This window comes from Euprymna scolopes, chromosome 14, assembly GCF_053919585.1.
Source record: "Euprymna scolopes isolate OS-2025 chromosome 14, ASM5391958v1, whole genome shotgun sequence".
Lineage (NCBI taxonomy): Eukaryota > Metazoa > Mollusca > Cephalopoda > Sepiida > Sepiolidae > Euprymna > Euprymna scolopes.
In genome coordinates, this window is record NC_136495.1 from 116,763,117 (window position 1) to 116,781,173 (window position 18,057).

Sequence of the window (18,057 nt, forward strand, 5' to 3'; positions counted from 1 at the left end):
GAAGAAGATAGATAGATAGATAGATAGATAGATAGATAGATAGAAGAGAAGAGAAGAGAAGAGATAGAGATATATTATGTTATGAAAATTATAATTTAACAACTTCTCTCTATATATTACTAGCATTTCAGCTCGGTGTTGCCCGCGTGTTTGGATGTATATGTTGAGCAAAAACAAAAGTGATCGTAGGAAAGCAGGCTCGAACCCGTACCGCGAAGGAGAAAAAGAATGGAAAAAACTGACATCTTTGCTGTTACGATCACCGCCAAACTGTAAGTGATGCAGGTTTAAATTAAGGCTAGACTATCAAAAAGACAGGATGACTTTTAAAAATATCGACGAAAAAAGCGACCCCCTGTTGAAAATTACCCAGTTGAAGTGAAGATTATAGTATTTTTAGCCAATTGTTCGATATTTGTCATCTGAACGGTCGAACTACAAAACAATACTGATCATGGTAAAAGTTTTAGGCAGACATGCAAACATATATACATACATACATTTATATATTAGTAACTAAAAATTTTCGACCTAAACCGATTAAAAAGCTTGCCCTATCTCTGAATACCCTTTATGTAAAATTTCAAATGTTTAAACCAGAAATTGTCGGAGTAATTTGGTAAAGACCGCAGAGATCCATCTTTTAAACTTTGACCCTTATTATGACCCCTTAACATTTATTCTTTAGTGCTCAAATCAATTACCTAAGTTAGAGCCCTGCCCAAGGAACCTATATTTAAAATTTCAAGTGTTTAAACCCAAAACTAGCGAAGGAGTTTGGTAGAGTTCTCAAAGGTCAAATCGTTGAACTTTGACTCCTTAACAGCCAAATTTCTGGCCGAAAACCGATCACATAGATTTTCCCAAATCTCAGTACCCTGTATATCAAATTTCGAGTCTGTAGACTTTAAACTGACGGAGTTATTGCGTAGGGATATGTACACACACAGACAGACCGACACACACACACACAGATAAACAGAAACGTTCACTTTTACAGATATACTAGCATTTCGGCCCGGCGTTGCCCGGGTGTTTGGAGGTGTATGCTGAGCAAAAAAAAAAAGAAAAAAAAACGGTCAATTTTTTAAAACTTTGACCCCTATTATGACCCCTTAAAATTCATTGTTTTGGGCTCAAATCTAGTTATTAAGTTAGATCCATGTCCAAGAAACCTATATCTAAAATTTCAAGTGTTTAGACTCAAAATTGTCGGAGGAGTTTGGTAGAGTTCTCAAAGGTCAAATCGTTGAACTTTGACCCCTTAACAGCCAAATGTCTGGCCGAAAACCGATCACATCGATTTTCCCAAATCTCAGTACCCTGTCTATCAAATTTCGAGTCTATAGACTAAAAATTCAGAAGGTTATTGTGTAGAGAAATGTACACAGACACACAGATAGAAAGACAGACACACTGACACGTTCACTTTTATAGATATACTAGCATGGGTGCACGGCGTTGCCCGGGGGTTTGGAGGTGTATGCAGAGCCCCCCCCCAAAAAAAAAGGTCAATTAGTTTTAAACTTTGACCTTTTAACAACCAAATTTCTGGCCGAAAACCGATCACATCGATTTGCCCTAATCTTAGTACCCTGTATATCAAATTTCGAGTCTGTAGACTTTAAATTGACCGAGTTATTGCGTAGGGAAATGTAGAGTTCTCAAAGGTCAAATCGTTGAACTTTGACCCCTTAACAGCAAATTTCTGGTTGAAAACGATTCCAAAGATTTTACCAAATCTCAGTACCCTGTATGTCTAATTTCGAGTCTGCAGACTAAAAATTAACAGAGTTATTGCGAAGGAATATGTACAAAGACACACACACACACACACACACACACACACACACACAGACATGTTAATATACTAGCGTGGACGCCCGGAAATTTTCGAGTCTGTAGACTAAAAATTGACAGAGTTATTGCGTAGGGAAATGTACACAGACACACAGATACACAGACACCTTCACTTTTATAGATATAGATAAAAAGTATATTCAATAATAATACTAAATATAGCAGGACCTGTTATCTGGAGTTGCCCGGTGGAAACTTGCACCCCCCCTTGTAAAAAATTCATAACCATCTATGTTAAGAACAACTTTCGGAATAGACACCACCAACTTCTCCATCTTAAGAACGGCGTTTGAAATAAACACCCCAACATTCCGATGTAAAGAATAGCTTTCGGAGTAGACAACTCCTTTTAATTTTTTTTGGAGGGGGGGTGAAAAATAATTCCCCCAAATTTAACCGTGATAATCGTTGTCAGCATACTCACCCATGGATACAAAAAATATACGAGGTGGCAGTGTCGGAAGGAGAGAAGCAGATGTGTTTATCGCTTGTGTGTATAAACCTGGCAGACAATGAATTACAGTGCATTATACAGGTCTTTATATCTCTATAAGTACTTACCTTCGCGAAAATATGAATGAGATTTCCTTAATCTGCCTAGTCGAAAACCTATTAAAGTAATCATTCTAAAGAAAATTGTGGAGGTGGACCTAATGTTCAAATTTACCTCCCACCCCCACACTTATAAAAAAGTTAATGTGTGTGCAATGTCGAGAATCCAGTAGATGACATTGCCGAAACATTTATTTTTAATTTGGCGACGATCGTAATAGATTGCGCAGATTTAAATAAAGTATATTTAAATAAAGTTCATAAAAACGTAACTACGTCTGAAAAAATATAATTAATTACTGGAACAAATGTACAAAGCGAGCGAGTGAGCGAGCAGGAGAGAAACGGAGGAAATAAACGTTTGTTTTTTTTCTTTGGCATCGCCGTGAAGAAATGTAAAAAGCGAGCGAGATAGTGAGAACGAGAAAGAGAGAGAGAGAAAGAGAGGAAATGAATTTTTGTTATTTTTTATTTGGCATCACCGTGAAGAAATTTAAAATGCGAGCGAGAGAGAAAGAGAGAAAAAGTTTGGGAGAAAGAGATTCGATTAGAATATATACAGACAGACAGACAGACAGACAGAGGAAATGCAAACTTACACCATTAAATGCAAGAAAATGGATGCAGTAATTTACACAGAGGGTAAAAGTGGGTATCATTACGACGCCATATTTGAATGGTACATTAGCGTTTGTTTAGCATGTGAATACCGTTAATCCGGAATATAGGAATGCTTAATCAGATTGAGTGGAATTAGTTTAGGAAGACTTTATTATTTTTGAATTGGGAAAAGGAAAGATTATGTTATTTCTAGGTGTTTAGTATCCAATTACAAATGGTGAAACCCTTATATCTCGAAAGGGCAGAATTTCTCCCGATGATGATTAGGGGCGATAGGAAGACTTGATATTTAGATGGAAAAATAGGAACTACTTCCTCTGGAGATGGTTGCGATTGTGATGGTGTTGCTCCTAGAATGAAATGTAGGATTTTAATATAACAACTGTGTCTCAAATGGCGTTCTAAAGTTACATAAGATAGTGGCTAAAATGTATATGTGACATCTGTTGTTGCAAATCTACAGTACTTTGGTTCAGAGGGGAATTTCTTCAATCAAAATATTATATATGAAGATATTGATAATAAAAAGATAAAAGATCCGATAATATGAATTTAAAAGAGAAAGCTAGAAACAAAATGCTCAACTATTCGTCTGTTTTGTGGATTTTATTCAAACAACTGTTTTCAAATGTGAAGTATATCCATTCAGCTTCTAGAGTTGGGTATGCAGGATAGAAACATTTCTAGTTATTCCATTCGTAAATTAGTTATAGGCGTTTTTAATTGTGGATCATCATACTTCGGTTTCCAGATAATGTCAAGTCATAAAGAGAAAATACGAAACAGTACCTATGCTCTCCTGAAGACCTGGCAAAAAGAAAATTAAACAAAAATGGCTGCCTTTTCGGTTTTATGCTTATGTAAATGAGATGCTGCTGTATAAAAGACTGATTTTTATAGAGACTCGGAGATTTAGGATTTGGTGATGGAAGGAGCGAGTCTTGTACGCAGAGAGTTGTGTTTTTGCAGTTGGAAGAAATTAGACAGCAAATTGGTGGGAACGGTTTTTATTTTTTTATTTCATTTTATTTTGGACATCGAAGCCAGGAGGAAATTACAATTATTTACTTTTATTTCTCATTATTATTTCGCTTATTTCCCTATATTTTTATTTTTTCATTTTATTGAATTGATGTGTCAACATAAAAATTTATGTAAACATTTATAGTATTGACTTCGTCAATGCTCGATACGTAAGTAGAGTAAGGTATTAAGTTTCTGAAAATATATATATATATAGCAATTAAGCTACACATTCCACGTTTAATTTCCGTGAAGATTTGCATGGATTCGATGTTGTTACGTGTTTTTATATATTCCCGTAGAACTGGATTTGCTAATCAGATTCTTTGTTATTCACACACCCATTTATCGCAGCCAATGGGCGCGCATTTATAAATTGATCTCTAATTCACCTGTTTTATACTTTTGACGGAGATCAGGTTTCACTTTTCTTTGTGTTAGAAGGTGACCTAGTTTTAATCTGTATGTTTTTTACTTACATTTTATTTTATACTAGCGTATTTATTCATATATCTGTTTACGTCTATATCATTATTATTATATCGCCAATCCTTTACAATTTAATTTAAAATATTTGTATCTTTAGTAATATCACCCATTAGTTTCTGAATGGCATCCCAATTCCGCTGCGCAAGTATAGTTAATTTGGCATTTCTACATTTATACAAAAAAACTGAAATGTTAGATGTTGGTATAGTCGGACCATCTTCGTATTTGTCAATCCTTCTTGCGACTCGGGTAGATATTGAGTTTTGACGGGATTATTTCATCAACAAGAAGAGGAGGGTGTAAGAAAAGACAGTAAGGGTTTGCAACGAAATGGTGACGTTGCTTACAAGCAGTCTTTTCTTTCCTTGTAAAGGTAACAATTAACAGGTAACGTTTGCCGAACAACAGTAACAAGGTAATCAGTCTAAGAGACGCCAACCGACTCGCAAGCTAGGTAACTAGGTTCTTAACTAATCACTAACCCGTAGTGACACAACTCCTTTTATACATACTCTCAGTGGCGAGATTTCCAACGTGATTTCCAACGAGATTAGAATGTCTATTTAACTTAGTAGGAAATAGATACCCAGTTTCTTAGTAACGGCAAACAGCAGTTCAGTGTCTTTTCTTCCCTCCGACCCACTTCCGGTAAGTCAAATCAATTTCAATTCTTACAGTTTTGCTTTTTCGTTAACGTTTCATTTTTGTTTTCGTTTAAACATGGCATATTTTATGCGACGCTGTGATAATTTTTATTCCCTGCTCGCTATTTATTTGTTGTTGCGCTATTTTCCGATGTTTTTTTTAAGTATATGCTTTATTCTTTATCTGCTGCGAGTCATTTAGCAAGTCTTTGGTTGCTTTTTTAATAATATCGTTCAAATTTACTGGTAAATATAATTCGCCCATTAAATAAATTTATTGCGAGTTTACGTTAGTATTTTCTGCAAAGTTGATTTTGTTAAGTGTTATGTTTGACGTTCATCTTCGTCGCCAACTGTTATGTTTGCAGGTTGAACCAAATAACGTATAAGGCAATACAAATGACGACTCAACAAACAAAGGTAGATCAATAAGAAGTGTATTAGGAAACGTATATTTACAGTATATTTACATGATGGTTGTTAAGTAAGAGAGTCTTGGTTGGAGAACATATCTGCTCTCGGCTCGGTCTTCGGTGGCTTCTGGTTAACACACACTCAGACTAACTGAGTCTTGCTATTTATGTGTAATATTATCCACATATGTAAATGAGTGGGTGCCACCACAACATTAAGTTTCCTCCACATATGCAAATTTATAATTGAAAGAGTGGACTCAGTGTCCAACTGCAGTTTCATGATTTTATTAAATATCTTTACTATTAAGTATTTGCACAATTTCGACGTACTTTCCGTTGAATTTTATCTGTATAATTCTGCTTTGAATTTGTTTCTACATTGTGCACCCTTATGACTAAGCTTGCCGTAATTGTGACAAATAAATAACGAAAAGGGTAGAATTTTCTGAATGTAATTCTCTACATCTGTTAGATGGTCTCAGAAGTAATTTTATTCATTTTTGTTTTGTTTTTTTAGCATGGTCCGCTTGTTGTGAAAATGTGGTACTGATTTTCTTTTCTTTCTTTTTCAGAGGGGTGATATTTTGATTAATACTGAGAATTTATACTGAGAATGTGGTTAGTCATATACTTTTTCTTTTTTTAGGAGAGTAATTTTTGGATATGTACTATACATTTCAGTAATGCGTGGGTTTGCTTTCGAGTTTCGCTAGTACTCTTCGTCTAATGTCGGCATTCTTTATCAACACTAGTTCTTGTGCGAAAATGAGACAATTCTGATCGGCTAAAGTCGTTACAGTCTTTTACAACTGACGCGAACGCTAACTGGTCGTCATCGTCAAATTAAAACATTTCCATCTTTTGTGGAACCATGATGTATTGAAGTTGAAAAGTTTTAAGAGTAACTTCAGTTTCCGTGTTTTTTGTTGTTGTTTTTTTTTGTAGTCTACAAATCTGCTGTGTTTAACAATTCCTAGTTTTCGAAATAGCAGACGAACTTTTTTGCATCAAGCCAGTCTTCGCAATCGACTTTGAAAAGATTTTCGTACCTTCTAAAAGACGTTGAACGTTTGGTCTTCATTGAGAACGTAGGTAAATGTCTCCATGGTGTTTTGCGAAAATGTGATTACATCCAGCGTGTGGTGTATTGGTCAAGCTTTTGAATAGTTATCCTTGATTTTCTAGTATTTTTATTGTTGTTGAATTAACTTTTCTTCGATTTTCTTTTATAGAATCTGTTGTGTTGTAGTAGTTGTTGTTGTTGTAGTAGCATTTGCTGTTTTTGCAGTTCTTGCTGGGACATATAAACGATAATCTCCTGGAAGGCATCCCTCTTGTAGACATTTTTAAGAAAGTAAAAATCTTATCTAATAGTTGCTATAATATTACTAATTACAGTTTAATTCTGTAGTTTACGGTTTTTAGAGGAAAAGTTATTTTATTAGAGAAGGTCTTCCATTACTAACGATTACTATATTGTCCAATGTTACTACTGTACACTCTTTAACTCTTATCATCGAGTGGCCTCTGGGCCTTCATAAGTGGCGATGTCTATGTAAAAAAGTCTTTATTGATTTATTCTGTTAGTTTTAAATGGGAATATTCAAGTACAATTTTAAGAACCATTTTTCCATTGTCTGACGGGACGATTTTCTGGGGTTTTTTTCCTCCGAGGTATTTTCGTAGTTCCAGGTGAAAGACTATATTGTTTATTGAGACTGGTACTCCGTTGTCAAGTGCTTTCGATGTGTAATTAATGGCATAAGTTTTTCGTATCCTTTTTGATCGAAAAACGTATTTTGTTGTTGGTGGTCCTTTCCTGAATTCGCATTCTTCGTTGCAGCATTTGTTGTGTTATAGATATCCGTTTTATGAAATCGAGTTCCTCATTACCAAGTGATTGTAGCCCGAAACGGTCACTAATAAAGACTTGGGCCCGGATATGGTTTAGAAAAAGGGGTTTATATTTATAACAGGGCATAATACAGAAAGAACGAGGGTTGTAGTACTTAACGCCAATATAGCGTACTACGAGATACGTACGCTCGCTCGCACGCACACACACACACACACACGCACCGAGAGTTGATACTTATCGGACTATTTCTACCGTTCGGAAGAGTTCATATATTGCGTATAGGTGAATCCCTACATAATTATAGACACTGACGTTCTCTGGTTATCTGAAAGAAACTGTTAAATGAATATTTTGTCCAGCGAAATTTTGTACGTAAATACAACATAAAACTGTACCGTTACTCTCAATAGCTTAAAAATAATTATAAGTAAAAATGGTGATAAAACTTTGGAAGCCTAAACTGCTTCAAGAATATTTGTTAAATTTTCACTAATAATTGCTTCTAATAGTTACGTTTTAAGATAGTAAAGAAAATTCCAAGATTTAAAAAAAGGTCTACACAATATTTAAAGCTCAAACAGTTAAAAGATTTATTGAAACGTTTTTTTTTTAATAATTACTATAAAAAGATTTTTGTAAAATAACCAGAAAATCAATTACAGCCAGATTTTTTGAAGGCCAAACCTCTTCAAAAGAGGCCAAATTTGTAACATTTGGTCTTGAAATGTTTCATCTAGCAATCTGAAGGAGAAAGTACGCTCGCTCCCTATTTAATAAATAGTGTTACCCTCCCATTTTACACCAGAAAAACTATTTCAGTGTGAACAGCTTCCCAATCACCGTTTCATTATTGTTTTTTATATTGATTTTTTTTGCCTTGTAGTATTATGTTTAAAAATATTTTTCTTATATTTAAATCAACACTATTTAAATACTGCATACATCGCGAAAGATAAGATATCTTTCATTCTATGTGAATTTGTACTGCTGCGATTCTTTTGGCTATTTGTAAATACATTCTTCCGTATTTGATTCTTCTTATTATTATTACTATTAGCAGCAGCAACAACAACAACGACATCAATCTATAAAGGAAATAATTATTGTCGTTATCTTTCAAAAACAAAACATAAAACATGGTCTCGGCTCATTACCCAGCTGTGTAGGAGGGAATCATTTGCTTTATAGTTGTTTATATAAAAAAATTAATGAGTAAACAAAAAGATTGTATTCGTTAACCAAATAATTAACTGACGTTTAATGTTAAATAATAATGCTTTTATTGTTTATTATTACTTACAGATGTGCAAAATGTTCTCTTTCACACACACACACACATTATATATATATATATATATATATATATATATATATATATATATATATATATATATTATAAAGTGGGTTAAGAAATTCTAACGAAAGAAAGATGTATATTTAAATAAGGAGGTAATCACCAACAAGGTGTATTTCTTAACATTATTTTATTATTCCGTGTATTGGTTTTTCATTGAGAATTATGTTTAGATCATTGTAATAATCTTTTTAAATCATTGAAATCGTTTTTAACGCGTTTCAGACGTTCTGTGAAGCGTCCTCTTCAGAAATTATTTTCAAATGTGTTGGAGATGTAAAAATAGCATTTTCGTAGTTCATTTGAAGTGTTTCCAAAGGGTGGAAACGTGTAAGTGTCTACTATTCATTGGAATGTTCAATTTTTATTACTCTTTTATTGGGCTGTGGCGAGGCGGCCGACCTCGGCTGTGGTCACTCCTGCGTTGTGTTTCTCTCTCTCTCTCTCTCTCTCTCTCTCTCTCTCTCTCTCTCTCTCTTTCTGCTTGTGTTTTTTTCTTATCCTTTAGGGTAGGATGTGTGTGTTTTTTTTCTTTTATTGGTTTGAAAATGAGTGTACTATTTTATAGTATTATGAGGTTATTTGCTTCCCTAGGAAGGTGTCTGTGATCCAAGGTCGTTACTAATGTGTATGTGTGAGGAGGGGGGGGGGAGAACCAGCTCTTCTGAAATAAGAGTAGAGGTGCTTTCATTCTATTTTGATATTTATTTTTTGGATTCTTAGATTTTAGCATTGTTAAAAAATACACATTGTTGGTGACTACCCCCTTATATATATATATTGTCGCACTCGGCCTTTGTTGGGGACGACAATAGCGAATGCGTGACAATGATAATAAAAAAATAATAAGAAGAATAATCCAGGATGTGGCTCGTAAGGTCCCTGGGTTCCAAATTAACAGCAGAACACGGGGGGGGGGTCCTGTTTAGAACTCGTGTATAGAAAGATAAACAGAACAACCATGCGAGAGAGACAACGCAAAATGACCGAAATGTAAATATAAAATAGATATTTATTTAACAGCAAATGATACGGGAAAATATTACACAAACAATAACAAAAAAAAAAAAAAAAGAATGGTAAGATGCAAATAAGGGGAAGGGAATCTAGCTTATACCAAACGAACAATGGAAGAAAAACAGTTTCATTTAACTTCGAAAAAAAAAAAAGAAAAAACAGTGTTCAAAAGAAAGTTCAACAATCGACGCGTGACATGGAGGGGGGGGGGGTAATCAAGATTAAAAAATAGAATATAAGTCATCTTGGACGAGTCGGTGCAATATCTTCTTCTTTCGCCAGAATTCTTGAATACTGGTACCACAGAAGCAGTTTTCCAACAGCCCGGAAAGCATGATTCATTAAGGCATTTGTTGTAGAGTTTGGAGAGAACTGGTGCTACTTCGGCTGAGCACTTTTTTAATAGCACAGCTGGGATGAGATCAGGTCCACATGCTTTTGAAGTGTCAAGGTTTTTTATGATAGCATGCACCTGAGCAGGGGTGATTTTTAAATCGTCTAGCGTGGCGTCTGTCCAAAAGAAAAGTCAGGCAGGGGATGGTTGGAAGGGTCCAGTGTGGAGTTTGAGGGAAACCGGTTGGCAAGCATGTTAGTCTTCTCGGTTGCTGAGCAAACAACCTCGTCATTGTTGGTTAATGGAGGAATTGTTGATTGCCCATTTACTTTATGCTCTCAGCTTTTGTCCGGTTGGGTTTTGTCCGGTGAACTTTTGTCCGGTCACTCATCTAGCATTTGCAAATATTACAAGGGCGAAACGTATGAGAAAAGATTGACTTCAAATTGAATGAGGTATAAATCAATTTTCACACTTCCGTATGAAATAACGTTTGGCGTCAATGCTTTAATTCTGACTGTATTATTTACACTTAGTAAGTAATCCACAGTTTTCGGCCTGAAGGCAAAGCCACTTCCCCATCAAATGTCTGTATACAGGTTGTAAAACAGGGGTTCTCAACCGGGGTCCACATGGACCCTAGGGGGTCCATGGAATATTTCTGGAGGTCTAAAGGCAAAACATAACAAAATGGGGGTCCTCAACGATATTTTGGTGGTCCACGAAGAAAATAAACTCAGAATAATTTTTATTATTAAAAATTTAATTTCTACTGTAATTTTGTAAAGTTTTTTTTTTCAACCATTCAAGTTATTTTAACTATAATATTTCTATTTACCAGGTTTACCTCAAACATTTACCTTGCACTCTGTTTCTAAACATGTGTTTTATTTGTCGAAAATTTTGTAAAAATGAATAGTAATATATATAGTTAGATATTATGAACTGCAGTAATTGTATTACCAGCTGTGTATATATAATATATACATGTATGTATGTATATATATAATGTGTATTTTTTCCAGACATCCCATGGCTACTATGAGTAAAAAGAAGTACCGACAGTACTCCATTGAATATTTGTCTTACGAATTTATTCCAGCACCACATAATGACTCGAAATCAATGTGCCTCATATGCATGGATGTACTTTCAAATGATAGCATTAAACCTTCTAATCTAAAAATCCATCTAGAAAAGAATCACACAGGAAAGAAAGATAAACCAGTAGAATACTTTAAAAAACTTCGTGATGATTTCCAAGTTCGAAAAACACTGTTTCAAGTGTTTAATAAGAAAGTGAATAAAATGAGTGATGGTTTACTGGCATGAAATATGAAATTAGCAAAATAATAGCAAAGGCAGGAAAACCCATAATGTTGGTGAAACAGTAATTCTACCAGCAGTGTCTGTTATGATTTCGTGCGTTATGAAACAAAATGCTAGTGAAATTACTAATTCCATCCCTTTAAGCAACTCTTCTGTGTCACGACGCATTGAGGAAATGGCAGAGGATATAGAAAAACAATTGATAGCCCATTTGCAAGTGAAACAGTTTGCCCTTCAACTTGATGAATCCACTTTAAGAGATAATGACGCCATTTTATTAGCATATGTTAGATTTAACAGTGATGAAGGGTCCAAAGAGGAAATGCTTTTTTGCTAGTAATCTTGTGACAGACACAAAAGGTGAAACGATTTTTGCTGAAGTTGTTACTTATTTCCAGGAAAACAATATCCACTCAAAAATATAATCGCTGGTGCTACTGATGGTGCACCTTCGATGACAGGCAGGTACAAAGGTTTTATTGCACATTTAAAAAAAGCTGTCCCGCAAGTATTTTGTATTCACTGCGTGATACACCGTCAACACTTACTTGCAAATAAAATGAGTGCACGTCTGCATGATGTCCTTACTGTCGTAATACAAGTAGTTAACCATATTAAATCAAATTCTCTCAGAGACCGCCCTTTTCATGAATTATGTAAGCAAAATGGAGAAGAGTTCGAGTGGCTTGTATTACATATAGAAGTGAAATGGCTATCAAAGGGGGATTGTCTTCAGTGTTTCATTGCATTTGGGATTTTATTGTTTCCTTTCTTGCTAACACACAACTTGGAGAACAGCTGCTTGCAAATAAATGTGATATGTTTTTCTTATCAGATATATTTGAAAAACTGAATTCACTTAATAAACAGCTTAAAGGAAAAGATTCTGATCTGATATCTAGTAAAAGTGCTCTTGCTGCTTTTCTGAGGAAACTACAGTTGTATATAAATAATATCAGGCGTCGTGCATTTGAACAGTTTCCTTGTTTGGCCTCTATTAGCAGCGATTTGCAAGATGGATATCTTGCATTGCTAAATATATGGAAAATATGCATGCAGATATGCAAACTCAGTTTAGTGACCTACTCATGATGGTTATACCAACTTGGGTTTCAATTCCTTTCGAAGTTAATGTTGCCGATATAGACATATCTTTGCAAGAGCCTCTCATTGAATTACAAAGTTATGAAATTATGCGTGCAAAATTCAAAGATGGAAAGTACAATGTATGGAAGACGATGTTGCTACAAAAGTACCCTTTGCTCTGGGATAAAGCACAGCTCTACGTTATTGCTTTTCCAACATCTTATCTTGTTGAATCGGGATTTAGTCGTGTTTCTCAACTGTTATCAAAAACTCACAATAAACTTGACATTGTGAAAAGAGGAGACCTTCGACTATTATTAACATCGATGGAACCAGATATAATGAAACTCGCTGAGCAACATTAACCACATCTCACTGAATAAAAATGCCTACCTCTTTTCTTTTTTTTTTTTTTAAATTACACATTCCACTTTAACTGTTTATCAAAAAATTTTAACCAGTGTACATAAATGCTGCAGTGAATTCAATTGCCTGGAAAGCTCTGATCTCCATCGGCTTGACCATCGAAGAAACATTGTAATATTGTAATACAAGATATTGGTAAAAAATTATTATCACTCTAATTTAGATTATTATTATTATTATTATTATTACTTATTATCATAATTATTATAGTTGTTGTAGAGAACTTTATTTGCATTAAATTAGTTTTCATTTAAAAATAAAGCTTAATTGTATAATATTTCTTTGATTATTAAAACCTCAAAATTTATATTAGTGAAAAATAGAAGATTGTCTCATGACCAATAGTTATGAAGGGGTCCACCAAAATAAAAAGAAGGGAAAAGGGGTTCATGAGTAAAAAAAAAAAGGTTGAGAACCACTGTTGTAAAAAAAAGATTGTTTGAGGTCGATATAGAAAGCCATAAAACCGAGATAAAAAAAATGATTCTTGGTTTATTGAAATTTTTGGGTAGTTTATTTGTCACAGAAATGTGTCACTGAAAAGACCCCCCTGCAAGACTGAAAATTTACCAAATGTAGGTGTATTTTTAAATATTATTCTAAAGACAATTAAATTGCGTTTTATGAATTAAAATTTAATTACTAACATTTTCCCAATTATTTTTCATATTTAAACTTATATTTTAATGAATCTTTGTAGAAATTAAATAGATTCTTTTTTTACTATATACGAACTTATAAGCATTATTATTATTATTATTATTATTATTATTATTATTATTATTATTTATTTATTTATTTTATTTTTTATTTTTGTAAAGTAACACCCTCAATTAAATCATCCCTCCAAACTAAAACAAGATTCAACCCTTTTAGGTGATTACGTGTTAACATCCTGAAAAACTTGTGAAGAAAAACAAAAAAAAGTCAATTATTTAGGAATTTATGAGGGAGAATCTGCTTCGCATATTAATTTAACATAAATTAGTTTCATTTCTGATACGTTGTGTAGCATTTTAGAACAGTTAACCAAAACGTATTAGTTTTCTCTAAAAGATAAATTCTGTGCGTTTTTAGAGGATATTAGGACCTTGCCAGTCAGACTTAGGGTTAGCGCTAAAAATTTAGTGAACATCCGTACAAAGTTAGAATATTCTAGAAATGATGATCATTTTACATCAACTTTATATACGAAATTTATCTGCCTGTTTAAATTCTAAAATTGTTGTTTTTTTTCTTTCCGCCAAGTTTTTCAAGGTGTTAACATGTGATCACTAGGGCTAGGACAACAGCATATTCTTATCATCGTTTTGACTCGAGTATATATCCGACACAGTTAATCAACCGATAACCACATCACTCTATATAACAGCATATAAGATATCAACAGATACACACTCGAAAGTCAAAACAATGAAAATAATATGCTGTTGTCCTAGCCCTAGTAATCACCTAAAACAGAAGGTAATCATCTAGAACAAATAGAAAATCTCATTTTTATGTGAGAGTGTTAATTTACAAATTTGATATTATTATTAATAGTGATGTTTCTATTATCTGCACCTGTTTCTTTTTACAGTAAAACAAATCAATCTACTACATATTTGTCATATTAACAGTAGCAATAACGAATCAAATCTTTATAATTTAGGATAAAAACATGAACATTCTTTGGTAGAGAGAATTAAAAGAATAGCTAACAATACACTTCCGCTTCGTTCTTCTCAGGTTAAGAATGTTTTTCTCAATCGTAACTATGTTATTTAGAAAATGATTCTTAACATGTTAACTTTTCTGTTCCTACGCCATCTTATTTTTAGTCGTGTGCAAGCGTCTCTATAAGTCACTCCGTCGGTCGGTCGTTCGGTCGGTCTGTCCGTAACACTTTTGCGTTTGGCCTTTTTGGTTAAGATCAAAGGTCTGTTGTTAAAACATGCTGTTCTTAGCTTTTTAAGCTTTTTCTTGGTCTTTTGGCCAAGATCTGTTCCGGCAGATACTTCAAGCAAAGACCATATGTGGGGGCAACCTCACATATAAGACCTTGGTCAATGTAGGGGCAACCCTTCAACCAATTGTCACTATCCAGCTCCCATTTCCCACCTATCAAGAGCTGGTCCCCTTCCCCCCTCCCTCTCTCTCCACATTAAGAAACGGCCTTCTGCCTAATTTTCTCAGTGGGAAAGCAAATAAATCCAAAATCCTTCATACCAATTGTCACTATCCAGCTCCCCTACTCACCGGGGAGCTGGTCCTCATTTCCCCTTCAATCCTTACATTAAAAATCGGCCTTGTGCCTAATTTGCTCAGTGGGGGACCAAATAAATATCCTTTTCTTGGCCTTTTGGCCAAGATCAAAGTGTAGTATCTGTTCCGGCAGATACTGCACTTAAGATAATTTGTACCAGTCAATGGAGGGGAAACCCTCTATACTGGGACAATTATTATTTTTGGTAACCTGAGTGCCCCCTTTTTGCCTACTTTTAGGGGAGCTGGTTTTTACCTCACATTAAAAACGGCCCTTGTGCCTAATTTGCTCAGTGGGGGAGCAAATAAATACCATCTGTTCCGGCAGATACTGCAAGCTATGACTAGCTATGACTAGCTATGACTAGCAAAGACCAGATGTGGGGGCAACCCCACATGCCTGACCTTTAACCAGCTCCCATTTCCCACCGCTCGGGAGCGGGTCCCCTTTTTCCCTAACCCCTCCCTTCACTCCTCACATTAAAAATTGGCCTTGTGCCTAATTTGCTCGGTGGGGGAGCAAATAAATACCATCTGTTCCGGCAGATACTGCTAGCAAAGACCAGATGTGGGGGCAACCCCACATGCCTGACCTTTAACTAGCTCCCATTTCCCACCTCTCGGGAGCTGGTCCCCGTTTTCCCTTCCCCCTCCCTTCACTCCTCACATTAAAAATTGGCCTTGTGCCTAATTTGCTCGGTGGGGGAGCAAATAAATACCATCTGTTCCGGCAGATACTGCAAGCAAAGACCATATGTGGGGGCAACCCCACATATAAGACCTTGGTCAATGTAGGGGCAACCCTTCATACCAATTGTCACTATCCAGCTCCCCTACTCCCTGGGGAGTTGGTCCCCATTTCCCCTTCACTCCTCACATTAAAAATCGGCCTTGTGCCTAATTTGCTCGGTCGGGGAGCAAATAAATACAACAAATACAGCTTTTCTTCGCCTTTTGGCCAAGATCAAAGTGTAGTATCTGATCTTACTACATGCTGTACTTATGTTTGTAACTTTGTGATATAAAGTGGGGGATCACTTTTCTCTATTAATTTAATGTAAAATAATCACTCACTTTACAACCAGGCAGTCTCAAAGCCATTCAAGTCATTCTCCCGATCATTAAAGTTATTTTTGAAGGATTCCAGTTATTTTTAAGTATTCAAGTCATTCTTAAGGTCATTCAATTCATCCTTAAGTTCATTAAAGTCATTCTAAGTCATTTACTTTTTATTTATTTAAGTCATTTCAGCCCATTTTTCGGTCATTTTAGTTTATCTTTAAGAATTTCATGTCAATCCCACATTCACACATTCATTCATTACACAAGAGCACACGACTAATGGCTATCGGCTTGTTGCATAGCAGTCAACTATTTTCAATGGCTTATGAAAACATTCAAATAGCATTTTGTCAGCTAAAAACAAGAACATATTTTTTTTTAATAAGTTTTTAGTTGTTTCACTATTTTGAATCAATTACAACGAAAATATTTGAGAAAAATTCATGTAATATACACCCACCCCACCCCCACCACCACCACCACCAAGTGTATTTTTTATGTTTGTGGAAATATATGCAGACATAACATGGAGGATTTACAGTAATAAAAAAAAATAAAATAAAACAACAAATATCCAATTAAATATTTAGAAATCTTAAAAGAATCAGAATCAGTAATTATATCGGAATCGGGGAAAATTTTGGAATCTTCCATCACTAATATATATAATGCTCCTTATCTTGGATTGAGCATATTGAGAAGTGATATACAAACTGCCATTAGTGTATTAAGCGATGCTCTTTGTGTAAATAAATCGAGCTTAGGCATTTGGAAGATTTCAAAACATCGTTAATTCACTACCCGCACAGCAGCAACTGTATATGTAATGGTGAAAAGCCTTGACTGTCGTTTTGGGCGGTCAGGTTTCGACCTTGGCTTGAGGTAGTTGCCTTTCTAGCTGCACTGAAACAGTACTGTATGTGGATGACTATATATATATATATATATATATATATATATATATATATATATGTGTATATATATTAATAAATGATTAATAAAACATGTTAAAAGACATCGTGAAAAAGAGTTAAAAGCATATTTGATTTTAAAAAGGAAGCACAAGATAAGTGGATAGTCCTTAATCCGCGGAGTTTCGAAGAAATACTCTCCTTCTCATCAGAGGGCAGGAATTAGCAGAATGCGGGATCGGATTTTGCATGTAAAAGTATTTAGTGAAACTACAAGTAAGTCACAGATCTTACTTGGTTAAAAAAAAGGGTGAGGTAAGGGGAGTAGGAGGTAAAAGAAAAATGATAAAAAGATTTCACATGAATGGATAGTCCGGTGAAGGGTAAAAAATCCAAGAATGGTAAAATCCAAACACGGTAGAATTAAAAATTTCCAAACCAACAGGTAAGTTCCAAATGGTCCAAAATAATCCAAAAGGCAGAATCCCTTGGAAAAAATCACAGATGGAATGAGTTCCAAATCATTAAAAGAAAAGTTCAAATGTGCACAGAAAAAGCACCGGAGAGAATATTTAAAACACGTCTGCCAAGGCCGGAGGAATCAAATAAGATATATATATATATATATATATATATATATATATATATATATATATATATATATATATATATATATATATAACTTTTGAAATTACTACTATATATTTGGTACAATATAATAATCAGTAGAGTGTTATCTCTTTGATAATAAATGTGAAATCTGCATGAATTAAAATACCATATTTAAACATTTTATCACCGGACAACGCCAAGTGGTCACTACCGTATATT

The 18,057-nt window shown here is 34.6% G+C and overlaps 1 long non-coding RNA gene and 1 pseudogene across 1 annotated transcript in view; both read left to right on the forward strand.

Annotated features, from left to right (window-relative positions):
* Positions 1–18,057, forward strand: part of LOC145293240 (uncharacterized) — a 1,271,116-nt gene that overhangs the window by 357,357 nt on the left and 895,702 nt on the right. The window lies entirely within an intron of this gene.
* Positions 15,334–15,481, forward strand: LOC145293467 (U2 spliceosomal RNA; annotated as a pseudogene).